Source organism: Meles meles, chromosome Y, assembly GCF_922984935.1.
Source record: "Meles meles chromosome Y, mMelMel3.1 paternal haplotype, whole genome shotgun sequence".
NCBI classification, from domain to species: domain Eukaryota; kingdom Metazoa; phylum Chordata; class Mammalia; order Carnivora; family Mustelidae; genus Meles; species Meles meles.
Window position 1 is genome coordinate 21,881,695 of NC_060088.1, and position 17,112 is coordinate 21,898,806.

Genomic DNA, 17,112 nt, shown 5'->3' on the forward strand with positions numbered 1-17,112 from the left:
CCACACCACTTCAATACGCATTAACAAGATCCCTCTATATTGCATGTCTTATCCTCCTGTAAACCTCAGCTTGGTCCCCAAATTCCTGAGTCTCTCCTGGTGCATCTCCCTATCTGACATCTTCTAGTTCAGTTTTCCCTTTCTACTACTAATGTCCATGGTATTCCACATGGGCAACTTATGATTGAAGCCATAGGACATTTTCCTTGTTCTGCTTGCATTTTCATTTGGATATCATATATTTTATTATCATCTTCCTAATCATCTTTATCCACAGGCCCTTAAAAGTATATCTTGGCTCCTTCCACAGTGATGCTAGAGTGGGCATGGCAGGCCATCGATGTTGGTCGTTCATTTACATCTGAATAAAGAGAGTTGCTCAACATGGCTCCCCCCATGATTATGGCATATAGCATTAAGTAATGATGACAAAGAGTGCTGACCAGGGCTCTCTCTTTAGGGGTAGTGATCATGCAGAATTTCACTCTCCATGAAGCCTTTGCAACGGTGTTTAAGGTATGTCAGGTAGACAGAGCCTTCATCCCTTAGGACTGCTGTTTCAGGACACTAGCAGATAAGGACACAAATAGCACAACGCATTCCTGCCCTGGCAATTTTCCCTGGAATTGTGACTCTCCTTCCCTTCTTCCTTTCCTCACCTTCCAAGCTGACCAAGGTCCAAAAGCAGACCTTACACCCGAGATACCATAGGGAACGGAAACTAAGAATGGACCCTCTCACCCAAGGATATCAAAACTCCCAGAGACCTAATGGTAGCCAAGAGGCCCCATTGTTGATTGAGATTTCTAGAAATTGCAGTGGAAACAAGAACACCTTGTTCTCTATGGCGAAATGTTGGTCTAAAGAATGGTATACAGAACATCATTTTCTTTTCTCTTTGTATTGAAAGTGGAAGTGGGAAAGGAACAGAAAAGACCACATGAGTTCATGATCAGACTAACAGGGCTCTTTCTTGTTCCTTCCCAGGTGTTTCTACTTAAAGCCATAGGACTCATATGTAATGAGAATGGGATTGCTGCTTCAGTGCAGTCAGCTTCTGTGATGTCACAAAGCTCTAAGGTCGTAGCAACCACTCCTCACCAAACCACGCCTTATTACCTCACCGGGCTGGAGTAGTTCTGGGTCAGCCAGGACTATCAAAATCACTCCAAACCGCTGGAGCCGGCTGGGTATTTCCCCAAGACAGTTTGTGGAGCTATTTGGGGTCACCTTCTCCATGGCCACAGTTGTAGTCTTTGACCGTGACTGTCACCACCACCCTCTCTGGACTCCTGAGAAGGGCAAGAATCCACAATTTCATCTTACCCACGTAAGGTCAAAAAAGAGTCAGGAGTACAAGCAGACTCACATGGGAACTCCACGCCATATTCATGGTCCTCACACCCTATCAGGATGCTTCTGAACAGGAAAATGCCCCCCACAATCCGAGGAAAGTTCAGAGTTAACACACACAACCATACCAAAGACATGTCTGGAATCTTCAACAGTGAGGACACAAATTCTTCTTACATCTCCAGAAATTTTGCGATAAATGCCTCCCAATTTTCCCAGCTGACCAAACATTAAAGGCAGACACTACACCCTAGAAGCTTAGTCCTAGGTCAGACTTATTTGTTTGGAGCTCACTGGAGCAAGCACGGAGCATGTTGTAAGAGAACCAATCCCCATTTGAAGCCATCTGAAAAGACTTTTGGGCCAGTTTCAGGAATACCACGTGAATCTACAAAAGTCTCTGTTTTCTCTGTATTCGAAACACGCCTTTTGTTATCTACCTTGAAGTTCATTTCTTTAGGATGGAGAGCTCATGGGCTGGCACTTGAGAGAGACTCAGGTGTTTGTGACATGCCCTCTGGGGTTGTGTTGTGGCTGTCCACTCTCCTGTCCGCTCGACCTCTGCAGAAGCTCTCCTTGCCTTCCATTCAGAGCTTTTGGTGTCTGGGCCAAATATGGTGAGGTTAAGCTTCGTGCATCTGCTGTGCCTGTGAAACATGACGTTCAACCAACTCCACAAAACTTAAGGCCTGCTGAATTCTGTGGCCAGGGGAGAGGATGTGGGCAGGGTTTCTTCTTGTCCCCTGCAGGATTTTCTGTTATCCTGGGACTAAGCACCTTGGCCTGAAGAAGGCAGTCCCAACTGTCTTCCATGTTTGGGAATTCCTGATTCCAGATTTCGCAGCAAATGTCCTCACCATCTTGCCTGTGGCCACTTCTCAGTCTTGATGCTGATGGTCGTAGAGCCAAAGTATCTTTTGGACCCATTGAGCCATCTACACCAACACTGTCTATCATGAATGCACACAAAGAAATAATAATCTTACCACGGTGTCAACCGAGGTATTGACTCTGATCGTGGTTTACAGGTTGTCTGCCCGTGCTTGATTGCTGGTGTCCTCTCCAGGAGATACACAGTGTTCTCTGGAGTCTATGTCTGCAATGCCGATCTGGAATCCCCTGGCCTCAAGACCCTTGGGTTGCAATAACTCATGTCATTCGACAATATCCTTTTCTCCACCAAAAGCTATGGGTCAATATTCAAATTGTGGGTTCTAAGTGTGCTGCTCTCACCAAGACCTTTGACTTTGGCCATGGTTCCCTGTCCTCTGAAGGACCAACTGGCCAACTATCCCTATAAAGCCCTGTCTACACCCTTCTCCCATGGTTTCTGAGACTTCTTCTCTCTTCCACTGTGGAGTGTTATTTCTAGGCTTCAGGTCCATTTATGCCATGTTTCCATTGATGTGGTCATCTTATGTTTGTGCTGATGGCTGAAGACAAGCCTGGAGCTCCCAGACACTTCTAGTCTCCCTGTCCTCCAGATGCAATGCGGACTCTTATGGAGAGATAAGCAAGAGGCATTCTTGCTCCTTTTGACATGTGGTGTAGCGGGAGAGAGGATTGGGCTGTGTCATACCTGCCAGTCACAGAAAGACAATTACCATACGATTTCACTCACTCATGGAAGTAAAGAAACATGTGAAAAGGCAAGAAAAGGGGACAGGCAATTAGACTCTAACCAGACACACAAAATTTGCTGGTTGTTCCAGGCAGGCTAGTCAGAATCTGCGTTTCTAAAAGTGAATCAAATGGGACATTCAATGCAGGAAATGTGGCCAATAGGATGGAATGTGACTTTCCACTGTATTCAAAGGTGAATTTTGATCTGTCATAGAGTAGCTTCATATCTCTTAAAATATCATTTTTAGCATTTTGTACAACACATACACACACACACACACACACACACACACACACACACACCAGAATTTAGGGAGCAAGTAAGGAATACCTCTAAGGGAAGCAAAATTCAGAGAAAATAACATAAAAAAGAAAAGCTTAGAAAATCAAAGTAACAAACCACCCAAACTGGATAATTTAACCCTTACCTATCAAGAATTATTAATTAATTAATTAATAAACTAATTAAACAACCTTACCTCAAATACCGCTACACTCAAGTATGACAGCAAATCCAATACTGGAGAGAAAAGGATAAATTAAAGACACATAGGCACTACCATGACAAGATAAATAGTCATAAATATCTGACATCTTCGGTAATGATTTGGAAGCAGATTTTGAGGCTTTTGAAGCAGTCCTCAAACATCTCCCAAAACAAAGAAATCCAGGTTCAAATCAATTCCCTGGTCCACAATTCGAGACATTTAGGGTAATGTCGGCTTATCTCATCTATGCCCGAAATGTAGGAGGAGGGAAGATTCTAATTGACAATGTCCAAAGACCAAATTCAGATAAGGACCTTATAGGAAACAAATTGCCTACAATTTTAATCATTTAGATAATAAAACTAGAATTCATTTCTCTTCTCTTTCTTTCTTCATCTCCTTGTGTTATGGACTGTTTTGCATTATATTTAGTATTTTTTCTTATATTCGGCAAGCCAGCCTTTCATCCATCCTACGTTTTTGACATAGTATTCCCTGATTCTTTAATTGCATATACCACAAAGTGCTAATCCTCATATAATGCCACACCAACTCCATACCAATTAACCAGTTCCCTCTTTATGGCATGTCTTATCCTCCTGTAACCCTCAGCTTGGTACCCAAAGTCCTGAGTCTCTCCTGGTGCGTCTCCCTGTCTCACTTCTTCTCCTTCCATTTTCCCTTATTCTATTCATGTCCATGGTATTCCTCATGGGCCATATATGAGTGAAGCCATAGGATATTTCCCTTGGTCTCCTTGCATTTTCATTTGGAAATAATCTTCTTTATCATCATCTCCATTATCATATTTATCCACAGCCCTTAAAGGGCATCTCGGTTCCTTCCACAGTGATGCTAGAGTGGGCCTGGCAGGCCATCGATGTTGGCCAATCATTTTCATCTGTACAAATAGAGTTTCTCAACATGGCTCTCCCATGAATACTGCATGTAGCATTAACTAATGATGACAAGGTGTGCTGACCAGGGCTCTGCCTTTAGGTTTAGCGATCACGCAGAATTTCACTCTCAATGAAGCCTTTGCAACGGTGTTTAAGGTAATGTCACGGAGACAGAGCCTTCAACCCTTGGGACTGTTGTTTCAGGACAGTAGCAGATAAGGACACAGACAGCACAATGCATCCCTGCCCTGGCAATTTTCCTGGAATTGTGATTTTCCTTCCCTTCTTCCTTCCCTCCGCTTCCTAGCTGACCAAGCACCAAAGGTAGACCTTACACCCCAGACACCAGAGGGAACAAGAGCTAACTATGGACCCTCTCACCCAAGGACATCAAACCTCCCAGAGACCTAATGGTAGCCAAGAGGCCTCGTTGTTGATTGAGATCTCTAGAAATTGCAGTGGAAATAGGAACACAATGCTCTCTCTGGAGAAATGTTGGTCTAAAGAATGGTATACAGAACATCATTTTCTTTTCTCTTTGTATTGAAATTGGAAGTGGGAAAGAAACAGAAAAGACCATCTGAGTTCATGATCAGGCTAACAGGGCTCTTACTTGTTCCTTCCCAGGTCTTTCTTCTTAAAGCCCTAGGACTCATATGCCATGAGAATGGGATTTCTGCTTCAGAGAAATCAGCTTCTGTGACATCACAAAATTCTGAGGTCCTAGAAACCACTCCTCACCGAACCACGCCTCATCACTTCACTCTGGAGTAGTTCTAGTTCAGCCAGGAGTATCAAAATCACTCCAAACCGCTCTATCTGCCTGGGCGTTTCCCTCAGACATTTTTTGAAGCGATTTGGGGTCACCTTGTCCATGGTCGAATTTGTAGTCTTCGGCCGTGAACGGTGACTATAAGAAAAAATAGTGACTAGTAAGGAACAGGCCGTTTCACATAGAGATGAAGAAAGAAAGAGAAGAGAAATGAATTCTGGTTTTATTATCTTATGATTAAAATTGTATGAAATTTGTTTCCTATAAGGTCCTTATGTGAATTGGGTCTTTGGACATTGTAAATTAGAGTCTCCCCTCTTCCTATATTTTGGGAATAGATGAGAAAAACCGACATTACCATTAAATGTCTCGAATTGTGGACCAGGGAATTGATTTGAACCTGGCTTTCTGTGTGTTGGGAGATGTTTGAGGACTGCTTCAAAAGCCTCAAAAGCTGCTTCAAAAGGCATTACCTGAGACTTCAGATAGGTATGTCTTATGATCTTGTCATGGTAGTGCGTCTGTGTCTTGGAATTTATCCTTTTCTTTCCAGTATTGGATTTGTGGAAGGGTCCGTTAGTTAATGTTGTTTAAAATATTAATAAATAAATAAATAAATAAATAAATAAATAAATAAATAAATTCTTGAGGTAAGGCGTTACCTTATCCAGTTTGGACGGTTTGTTACGTTGATTCTCTGAGCTTGTGTTTTTTATGGTATTTTCCCTGAATTTTGCTTCCATGAGTGCTACTTCTCACTTACTCCCTAAATTCTGTGGGACCCTTTGAAATTTGTCTCTGTGTGTGTGTGTGTGTGTGTGTGTGTGTGTGTGTGTGTGTTTCACAAAAGGCTAAAAATGATATTTTAAGTGATATGAAGCTGCTCTATTCCAGATCATATTTCACCTTCAAACACAGTGGAAATTCACGTTACATCCCGTTCGGCCACATTTCCTGCATTGAATGACCCATTTGATCCACTTTAAGAAACACAGATTCTGACTAGATTGCCTGGAACAAACACCAAATTTTGTGTGCCTGGTTAAAGTCTAATTGCCTGTCATATTTCCTTGCTTTTCCACATGTTTCCTTGCTTCCATGAGTGAGTGAAATCGTATGGTAATTGTATTTCTCTGACTGACAGAAATTACACAACACAATGCTCTCTCCCTTTCTGCCACATGTCACAAGGAGCAAAAATGACTTCTTTCTTATGGCTCCATAAGAGGCCGCAGTGCATTTGGAGGACAGGGAGAAGGTAGAAGTGTCTGGGAGCTCCAGGCTTGTCTTCAGCCATGAGCCCAACCAGAAGATCACCGCATCAATGGAAACATGGCATAAATGGACCTGAAGCCTAGAAATCACACTCCAAAGCAAAAGAGAGAAGTCACAGAGACCATGGAAGAAGGGTGTAGACAGGTCTTATGGGACAATTGGACAGTTGGTGCTTCAGAGGGCAGAGAGCCATTAGAAATACCATGGACATGAGTAGTAGTAAGGGAAAACGGAAGGAGAAGTAGTCAGACAGGGAGACGTACCAGGAGAGACTGAGAACTTTGGGGACCAAGTTTGGTTACATGAGGATAAGACATGCCATAAAGAAGGAACTGGATAATGTGTATGGATGTGGTGTGGCATTATATGAGAATGAGTACTTGGTGGTATATGCAATTAAAGAATCAGGGAACACTATATCAAAAAACGTCGGATGGATGAGAGACTGACTTGCTGAATATAAGAAAAAATAGTGAATAGAAATTAAAACAGATCGTTTCACATGTAGGTGAAGAAAGAAAGAGAAGAGAAATGAATTCTAGTGTGATTATCTTACTGATTAAAATTGTATGCCATTGGTTTCCTATAAGGTCCTTATGTGAATTGGGTCTTTGGTCATTGTAAATTAGAGTCTTCCCCCTTCCTACATTATGGGAATAGATGAGAAAAGCCGACATAACCATTAAAAGTCTTGAAATTGGGAGCAGGAATTGATTTGAACCTGGCTTTCTGTGTGTTGGAAGATGTTTGTAGACTGCTTCAAAAGCCTCAAAAGCTGCTTCAAATTCATTATGTATGACTCATGATCTTGTCGTGGTAGTGCGTATGTGTCTTGGAATTTATCCTTTTCACTCCGCTATTGGATTTGCTGGCAGACTTCTGTGTAGGCGTCTTTGAGGTAAGGTTGTTTAATTAATTAATTAATTCTTGATGAGTAAGTAGTTAACTTATCCAGTTTGGACAGTTTGTTACTATGATTCTCTAGTTTTGTTTTTTATGGTATTTTCCCTGAATTTTGCTTCCATGAGTGATAGTACTCACTCCCTCCCGAACTTCTGTGGGACTCTTTTAAGAGTGTGTGTGTGTGTGTGTGTGTGTGTGTGTGTGTGTGTGTCTGTGTGTTTCACAAAACGCTAAAAATGATATTTTAAGAGATATGAAGCTGCTCTATTTCAGAACACATTTCACCTTCAAACAGAGTGGAAACTCAAGTTACATCCCCTTCGGCCACATTTCCTGCAATGAATGTCCTATTTGATCCACTTTCTGAAATGCAGATTCTGACTAGCCTGCCTGGAACAAACACCAAATTTTGTGCGCCTCATTAGAGTCTAATTGCCTCTCCCTTTCTCTTGCTTTTTCACATGTTTCTTTACTTCTAAGAATGACTGAATTCAAAAGGGAGTTGTCTTTCTGTGACTGACCGATATGACACAGCCCAATGCTCTCTCCCACTCTGCCACATGTCACAGGAGCAAGAATGCCTTCTTGCTTATGGCTCCATAAGGGTCTGCAGTGCATTTGGAGGACAGGGCGATGGTAGAAGTGTCTGGGAGGTCCAGGCTTTTCTTCAGCCATAACCACAACCAGAAGATGACCACAGCAATGTAAACATAGAATAAATGGGCCTTAAGCCTAGAAATCATAATCCATAGCGAAAGCGAGAAGTAACAGAGACCATGGGAGCAGGGAGTAGACAGGGATTAGGGGAGAATTGGACGGTTGGTCCTTCAGAGGGCAGGAAGCCATGGCCAAAGACAAAGGCCCAGGGGAGATGAGCACACTTAGAACGCTCACTTTGATTGTTAACCCATAGATTTTGGCGGAGAAAATGAGAGTGTCTGAATGACACAAGTTCTTACAACTCTGGGGTCTTGAGGCCTGGGGATTCCAGATCAGCATGCTTTGCAGACATAGATTCCAGAACTGTAGAACATTGGGTATCTCCTGGAGAGGACACCAGCAAGCAACCAGGTGCAGACAGCCTGGAAAACATGATCAGAGACAATACCTGTTGACACCGTGGTAAGATTATTATTTCTTTGGGTGCATTCTTGATGGGCAGTGTGGGTGGAGATGCCTCGATGGGCGATAAATATACTTGGGCTCTATGACAGCCAGCATCAAGAATGAGAATTGGCCACAGACAGGACGGTGAGGACATTCGTTGCCCAACATGCAATCATGGATTCACAAACCTGGAACACTGTTGGGAATTCCTTCTTCAGGACAAGTTGCTTAGTCCCAGGAGAACAGAAAATCCTACAGGGGAATAGAAGAAAGCCCTTCCCACATCCTCTCAGATGGCCACAGAATTCAGCAGCCCTTAAGTTTTGTGGAGTGGTCTCTGGGAGGTTTGATATCCTTGGGTGAGAAGGTCCATTCTTAGCTTCTGTTCCCTATGGTTTCTCCGGTATAAGATCTGCCTTTGGTGCTTTGTCAGCTTGGAAGGTTTGGGAAGGAAGAAGTGAAGGAAAGTCACAATTCCAGGAAAATTGCCAGAGCATGGATGCATTGTGCTGTCCTTGTCCTTATCTGCTGGTGTCCTGAAACACCAGTCCTACATGATTAAATCTCCATCTACCTGACATTACCTTAAATTCCGTTGCAAAGGCTTCATGGAGAGTGAAACTCTGCATGATCGTTACCCCTAAAGAAAGAGCCCCGTTCAGCACTCCTTGTCATCATTAGTTAATGCTACATGCCATAGTCTTGGGGAGAGCCATGTTGAGCAACTCTCTTTATTCAGATGAAAAGGAACAGCCACCATCGATGGCCTGCCATGCCGACTCTAGCATCACTGTGGAAGGAGCCGAGATACCCTCTTCAGGGCTAGTGAATAAAGATGATTATGAAGATTTTGATAAAAAAGGTGATTTCCAAATGAAAATGCAAGCAGATCAAATGAAATATCCTATGGCTTCACTCCTATGTGGCCCATGAGTAATACCATGGACATGAGTAGTAGTAAGTGAAACGGAAGGAGAAGAAGTCAGACAGACGCCCCAGGAGAGTCTCAGGACTTTGGGGACCAAACTGAGGGTTACAGGAGGATAAGACCTGCCATAAAGAGGGAACTGGTTATTGGGTAGGGAGGTGGTGTGGCATTAAATGTATCTACAGAAACTAACATGTACTTGTGCCCATATTTTCCAGGTTTCATTTCTGTAAAATCTATTTCCCAATAAATTCCTGGTTCCTTACCTCTTTCTCTTTTCCCTCTTCCCAATTTCGTTCTTCCCACATTAACTGCCTGGCATTGAGCGCATCTATCGATTACATCCTGTACCATACGCCCTAATTTAGATACCTGGACCTGCTTGCCTATAAGCTCCTTGAGTTTGCGTATCCCCAGATGAGTACCCTGATGTATCTGGTCTACTAACTTCTTATCTAGTCTTCGAGGAAGAATTATTTTTCCTGCTTCCGTCTTAGCCCAGTCCCCTTCATAGTTCAATTTAACCCATTTCTGTAAATACTTTAAAGCTTCTTCTGAAGAGTTCAGTTTTTCTGATAGGGCTGGAGCCGGGAGTGTTACCAGTTCTTGCTCTGTTTCTCGGGCTGCTTGCTTTGTGGCATGATCTGCTAATTGGTTTCCTTTTGACATCAGATCAGTCCCCTTTTGGTGTCCCTGGTAATGCATAATGGCCACCACTTTTGGGTCCAAATAGCCTGCAGGAGAGCCAATACTTCTCCTCTGTTTTTAATTCCTTTTCCTTCTGCTGTTAATAGGCCCCTTTCTTTATAAGTAGCCCCATGTATATGAAGAGTAGCAAAGGTGTACCTGCTGTCCGTATAGATATTGGCGGTTTCACCTTTGACCATCTGCAGTGTCTTCATGCGTGCAATCAGCTCCGCTTTTTGTGCCAAAGTTCCATATGGCAGGCTGCTGTCCAGAGTCTCTGCCCAGGAGAAACTACTGCAGCCCCCGTATACCTCTTTCCATTGACCATGTAGCTACTCCCATCTGTGAACAGAGTCATCTCAGCATCCGGGAGGGCAATGTCTCTGAGATCCGGCCTTATTCCTGCAACTTGGGTTAGGACCTCCCCACAGTCATGTGGATGGTCAGCCAGCTCCTCTGGCAGCAGCGTGGCTGGATTTAGCACTGCCAGGGGCCGGATGGTCACTCTTGGTTTGTTGAAGAGGAGGGACTGATACCCCATCACTCAGGCGTTTTTCATCCATCGGTCTGGTGGAGTCCGGAGAAGGCCCTTGATGGCGTGTGTGGTGGTCAAAATGAGATTTTGATCCAAAGTCAATTTACTTGCATCCTTGACCAGGAGGGCCATGGCAGCAATTATGCAGAGGCAAGAGGGGAACCCAGCTGCTACTGGATCTAGTTTCTTGCTGAGATAGGCTACTGGCCTTTGTCAAGGCCCCAGATTATGAGTCAAAACTCCTTTGGCCACCCTACTTTTTCATCCACATACAACTGGAAGGGCTTGGTAACATCTGGGATGGCCAATGTTTTGGCACTCAGTACAACTGTTTATAATTCCCAAAATGATCCTTCTGCCTCAGCTGTCTACTCTATCATAGTGAGCCCCCCCCTTTTCCAGTTCGTATGGAGGTTGGGCAATCTCCACAAACTACAGTATCCACAGCCTAAAGTAGCCCACCATCCAAGAAACTTCCTCAGATGTCAGGACGTGATGGGGCAGGGGTATCCGGTGATCACCTGTTTCCTGGACTCAGACAGTGAATGAACTTCCTCATGAAGAGCAAAGCCTAGATAAGTGGCATGGCTAGACAGAGCTGTGCCTTCTTTGCTGACACCCAATAACCTTTTTCCTGCAGTCTGCAAAAGAGCTCTTGTCTCTCACAAACATGACTCATAGTCCTCAGCGGCTACTAGCAAGTCACCAACATACTGTAGCAGAGTGATTCCTGGGTTGGAGGTTCTGTACTCACGCAAATCCTCACGTAGGGCCTCGTCAAAAAAAATGGTGGGTGAATTATTGAATCCTTGAGGAATTCTTTTCCAGGTGAGCTGGCCTTGGAATTCTTCCTGTGGGTCGGACCACTCAAAAGCAAAAAGGGGTTGAGATTGCCTGGATAAAGATATGCAGAAAAATGCACCCTTGAGATCTAAGACGTATACACAGTTCTTTGGGGGCCCAGGAGGGAGAGTAGGGTATAGGGGTTAGGCACCATCGGGTAGATATCTTCAACCTGATTATTAACTTCCCACAAGTCCTGAACGGGTCTGTACTCCCCAGTCTTGACCTTTTTGACAGGCAGCAAAGGTGTGTTCCATGGAGATTTGCAAGGAACTAGGATCCCTTCTCCTTGGAGTTGGTTAATGTATTTTTTGATCCCTTCCTTTGCTTCCCAGGGAAGGGGTGCTGCCGATTGTGAACAGCCATAGCCATCACTGTTAATTGTACTACCACTGGAGTTTGTCCCCTGACCAATCCAGGGGTCTTCCCTTCTGCCCAGACCTCAGAAAACTTGACCTGTAGGATTTGGAGAAGGCTCCCTGCCTTTGTCTCCTCTGGTTTTGAGACTGGCTCGTAAAGGAGGTATTCATCTAGTGCTTCCATAAGCACCTGTACAGTGGGTTGTCCCAAGGTTACAGTCATGTCTCCTGAGAACTGAATGCCAGCTCATAACTTGTGGAGGAGATCTCTTCCCATCAAGTAATATCGGGCATTAGGGAGGACCAAAAATCGATGCTTAACTACTCCCGAGGCCAAATTTAAAGTCCTTTCTGTTGCCCATTTATGTCTCACTGTGCCATTTGCTCCTTGTGCCCAAACTTCTTCTCCAGATAGTTTTCCCATAGGTTCAAGTAATGATGAAAACTGGGCTCTCATGTCCAACAAAAAAATCAATTGATTTCCCCTCCTCTTCAATTTTTAATCTGGGAGTAGCATTGCTGTCTTCCTTTTGGGGCACTCACTGGCCCAGTGTCCCTTTTCCTTGCATTAAGCACACTGATCTGAACCTAAGTCTTCCCACCTGCCTTCTCTGTGCTTAGGATTTTCCTTCCACTTACTATCCCCGACCTATTTCATATAATGCCAAAACCTTAACCAGCTTTTTGTCTGTTTTTCATCTTCCTGTGCATCTCTGTTGTTAAACATCCTTTCTCCTATTCCCAATAACTCAGATTCTTCCCTTCAAATCCTTCAATTTCCTGAAGTTTCCTCCTTGAATCCAGTACTGACTGACTGGCAAAATCAAGATTCACTGCCCCCTGATTTTCGGGTTCCTCAGGGTCGATCAGGCTATACATTTTATTGGCTTTAATAAGCTTTTCTAGGAAAGCTCCCGGAGACTCATTCTTACTTTAAGTCACTGTACTAATTCTGGTTTAGTCTGATGGTTTAGTCTGAGTGCAACTTTTACTTCTGGAAATTCAGTGCCAGGATTTCAACATATCACATACCTGCATTTGTTCTGAAAGTCTCCCATATGAATTTCCTTTAAGGCGGAATTCATCTTACAAGAGAATTAAAACAATTACAAATGACAAAAAAACCTCAGAATAGTTATGGTTAAATATCAAATGATGACCATTATCAAAACATTAAATCTTTAGGAAATGTATAGAACCTCTGGAGTTGTTGCAGCATTTACCCAAATGTAACCCAAGGTTTATCATTGATTTAGCAGTACTTCCTGAGTAACTTAGCAAATCAGGGAAAAGCCTGATGAGTCAAAGAGATCTCATTTACAATTCTAGGTGGGCAAAGAGGAAACCATTCACATATTAGTACTTGTGAACTGTTATGACAGCTGTTAAGCACACAACTTGTTTTCTAACAGATTTCAAAAGCACAAACCCAGTTCCAGCAACCAGCACCCTAGCACTTCATCCCATTTGACATCCAAGCTAAACTTCAAAGCTTCAGGTTGCCAAAGACTCTGAAAGCTACTTTAACAATTACCCATTAAAACCCTGAGACAGACAATTAACCATCAGTTCAGTCATCTCTTTGCTAACAGATTTCATGTTCCATCTGTGCCCATTCCACTGCAGATGCCATGTTTCCCGCCAGCAAGGGGGAGGGGCTAGGCAGTCCACGTCGGGCCAGAGAAGACAAGGAATTCCCCAAAACAAAGGGAGTTTCAGCAGCTGCTTGGGAATATTCCTTAAAGTCTCTGTCCTGAGTTAGACTAACATGAGGTGGCTCTAGTGATAGCCTTTAACACACGAAATGAATGAGGGAGAAGCCCCACATCTATTATGAGAAACAGAGGGATGAATGTCAGAATCCCCTTACTCTTTGCTTGCCCCATTCCTTCAAACATAACAAACAACACAGCAAACAACAAAAAGACAAGACAAGGACAACCACGGGCCCAGCGGTCCTGCCACCAGTGGGGATTTCCTAGGGGGACTCAAACCCCATGGCTGGAAAGGGGGACTCGAACCCCCGATGACCACCTCGGGGGACTCGAACCCCCAATGACCACCTTGGAGGACTCGAACCCCTGATGACTGCCTAGGGGGACTCGAACCCTCTGACCATCCAGGGGGACTCTAACCCCCTGCGGACCATACAGGGGGACTTGAACCCCCTGGTGACCGTACAGGGGGAATCAAATCCCCTGACCATCTAGGAGGACTCGAACCCCCCGACTGCCCAGGGGGACTCAAACACCATGTCAATCCACCAGCAGAGGGATGGGGCATCCCCGCATCCACTCCAGCTCTGGGGAGCATGGCTGCATCCAGCTTCTCCCTGGTGGGCCATACCCTGGAGCTCCAACCAGACAGACAGATAAAATCCTAACACCTCTGGTGGCATTTGCCATAAGTTCTGATGCTGGCTCAGTTCTCATTCTTTGATCCCGGATGAGCCCCCAATGTTAGGGTCCATGATCAAAGGAATGAGACTTACACAAAGCAAAAATCAAGCAAAGTTTTATTTCACGCCATGCATCAGAAACCAAACTGCATCAGAAACCAAACTGCATCAGAAACCAAACTGCATTAGAAACCAAACTGCATGAGAAACCAAACTGACCGGTAGGTGCCTGAGTCTTACTGGGGACCACCGCCTCCTAGTTGCTGGGGTCCCTCCTGGAGGATTCCTGCCTCACCCTCACCGTACCACAGACCCACTCCCAACATGGCTGCACCGTTGGCTACTGAGAGGCTGCTCCTGCAGCACTGCCTGAGGCGGCATAGCTGCATCAGCGGCGCTGCTACTGATACTCTGGCTCAGGGTGGCATCACTTGTGGCAGCGCTGCTGCCGCTGCTGCTCTGGATGGTGCTGCTTGCGGTGGTGCTGCTGCCTGCTACTGCTCTGGGTCGTTCACAGGGCAATGCCGCTTGAAGTGGCACCGCTGCTACTGCTGCTCTGGGCAGTGCATGGGGCGCCGCTGTTCATGTTACAGCTCGCAGCGGCACCGCTTCCGCTGCGGCTCGGGTGCACAGGGCGGTGCTGCTGGTGGTGGCGCCACTGCCGCTGCTGCTCTGGGCGGTGCACGGGGTGATGCTGCTTGAGGCGGCGCCGCCGCCGCTGCTGCTCTGGACGATGCATGGGTCGGCGATGCTCGTGGTGATGCCTCTGCCGCGGCTGCTCTGGGTGATGTTGTTCACGGTAGCGCCGCTTCCGCTGCTGCTTTGGGCGGTGAACTGGGCGGTGCCGCTCATGTTACAGCTCGAGGCGGCGCCGCTGCTGCTGCTGCTGCTCTGGTGCAGGGGGCCGTGCTGCTGGCAGTGGCGCTGCTGCCGCTGCTGCTCTGGCAGGGAACGGGGCGGCACTGCTCGTGTTACAGCTCAAGGCGGCGCCGCTTCCGCTGCTGCTCTAGGCGAGGATGACAAGGACGACAACCCCAATGACACAGACTCTGCTCCCCATTATGCCACTCCAACAAGGCCACTCCCTGGAAGAGGCCACACACCAGACAAGGATGCTTCCGACGATTAAGAGGAAACTCTGGACGAGGCCACTCAAGGACGGGGCCACATGTCAACGAGGCTGCTGCCTGGAATGATGCCGCTCTGGCGATGATGCTCCGGACCAGGCCACTCCAGCCCTGGTCACAGCTCAGAGCTGTGAGGCCGCTGGCAGTGGTGCCGCAGGTGGGGGTGGTGAGGCTGCTGCAGGCAGCGAGGGTGGTCGCGGTGGGGCTAAAGCTCAGGGGGATGAGGTCCCTGGCAGCGGGGCTGCAGCTGGGGTCAGCGAGGCCACCAGCGGCGGAGCCGCGGCTTGAGGCCGCACTGCTCCTGATGACCCCGATGCTATCACTCCTATGATTACCCTAATGACTCCCAAAGGTTACCCAAATGGCTATTCTAACTGCTATTCTAACTGCCATTCTAACTCCTCCTACTTCTCCAAACACTATTCTAACTCCTCCTACTTCTCCAATGGCTATTCTAACACCTTCTACTTCTAGCCCCACCCAGCCTCACAGACTAATCTTTATAGAGATGGTTGAGCCCGGCCAACACACAGGTGGCCAATGAGATTTCAACTCACCACAGTTAATATACGCACACCACACTAATTGGATACAGCAATCTGACCTGGCATGCCCTTATATCCGGGGTTTACAGTTCCTCTGGCTAATCAGGCCCCTACAAGGAGTACAAGCAGCCTCACACGGGGAATTCCAGGCCATACACATGTTCATTGTCCTCACACCCTATCAGGATGCTTCTGACCAGGAAAAGTGCAACCCGCCTTCCGATGAAGGCTCAGAGTTAACACCCGCAACCATACCAAAACATGTCTGGAGTCATCAATAGTGAGGACAAGAGTTCTTCTTGATTTCCCAGAAATCGTGCGATAAATGCCTCCCCATTTTCCCAGCTGACCAAAGATTAGGGTCAGGCCCTACACCCTAGAAGCTTAGGCTGAAGACGGACTCATCTGTTTGCAGCTCACAGGAGCAAGCATGGAGCATGTTGGAAGAGAACCAATCCCCATGGAAAGCCATCAGAAAAGGCTTTCAGGCCAGTTTCAGGAATATAACGTGAATCTACAAAAGGTCTCTCTCTTCTCTGTATTCCAAATGCGTATTCTGTTATCTACAGTGAAGTTAATTTCTTTAGGAAGAAGAGCGCATGGAGTGTCCAACGGCTGGCACTTTAGAGAGTCTCAGGTGTGTGTGAAATGACACGTGGGGCTGTTTTGTGGCTGTCCACTCTCCTGTGGGCTCGTCCTCTGAAGAGGCTCTCCTTGCCTTCCATTCAGAGTGTTTGTGTCTGGACCAAATATGGTGAAGTTAAGCTTCATGGGTCTGGTCTGCCTGTGAAACGTGACATTCACCCCACTCCACAAAACTTAACGCCTGCTGAATTCTGTGGCCAGATGAGATTATGTGGGCAGGGTTTGTTTCTAGTCCCCTGCAGGATTTTCTGTTCTCCTGGGACTAAGCAACGTGGCCTGAAGAAGGCAGTCTCAACAGTGTTCCAGGACTGGGAATCCGTGATTGCAGGTTGGGCAGCTAATGTCCTCACCATCCTGCCTCTGGTCACTGCTCAGTCTTAATGCTGGCTGTCGTAGAGCCCAAGTACCTTTGGCGCCCATCGAGGCATCTCCACCATCACTGCCCATCAGGAATGCACAGAAAGAAATAAGAATCGTACCAAGGTGTCAACAGGTATTGTCTCTGATCATGGTTTCCAGGCTGTCTACACCTGGTTGCTTGCTGGTGTCCTCTCCAGGAGATACATAGTGTTCTCTGGAGTCTATGTCTGCAAAGCATGCTGATCTGCAATGCCTGGGCCTCAAG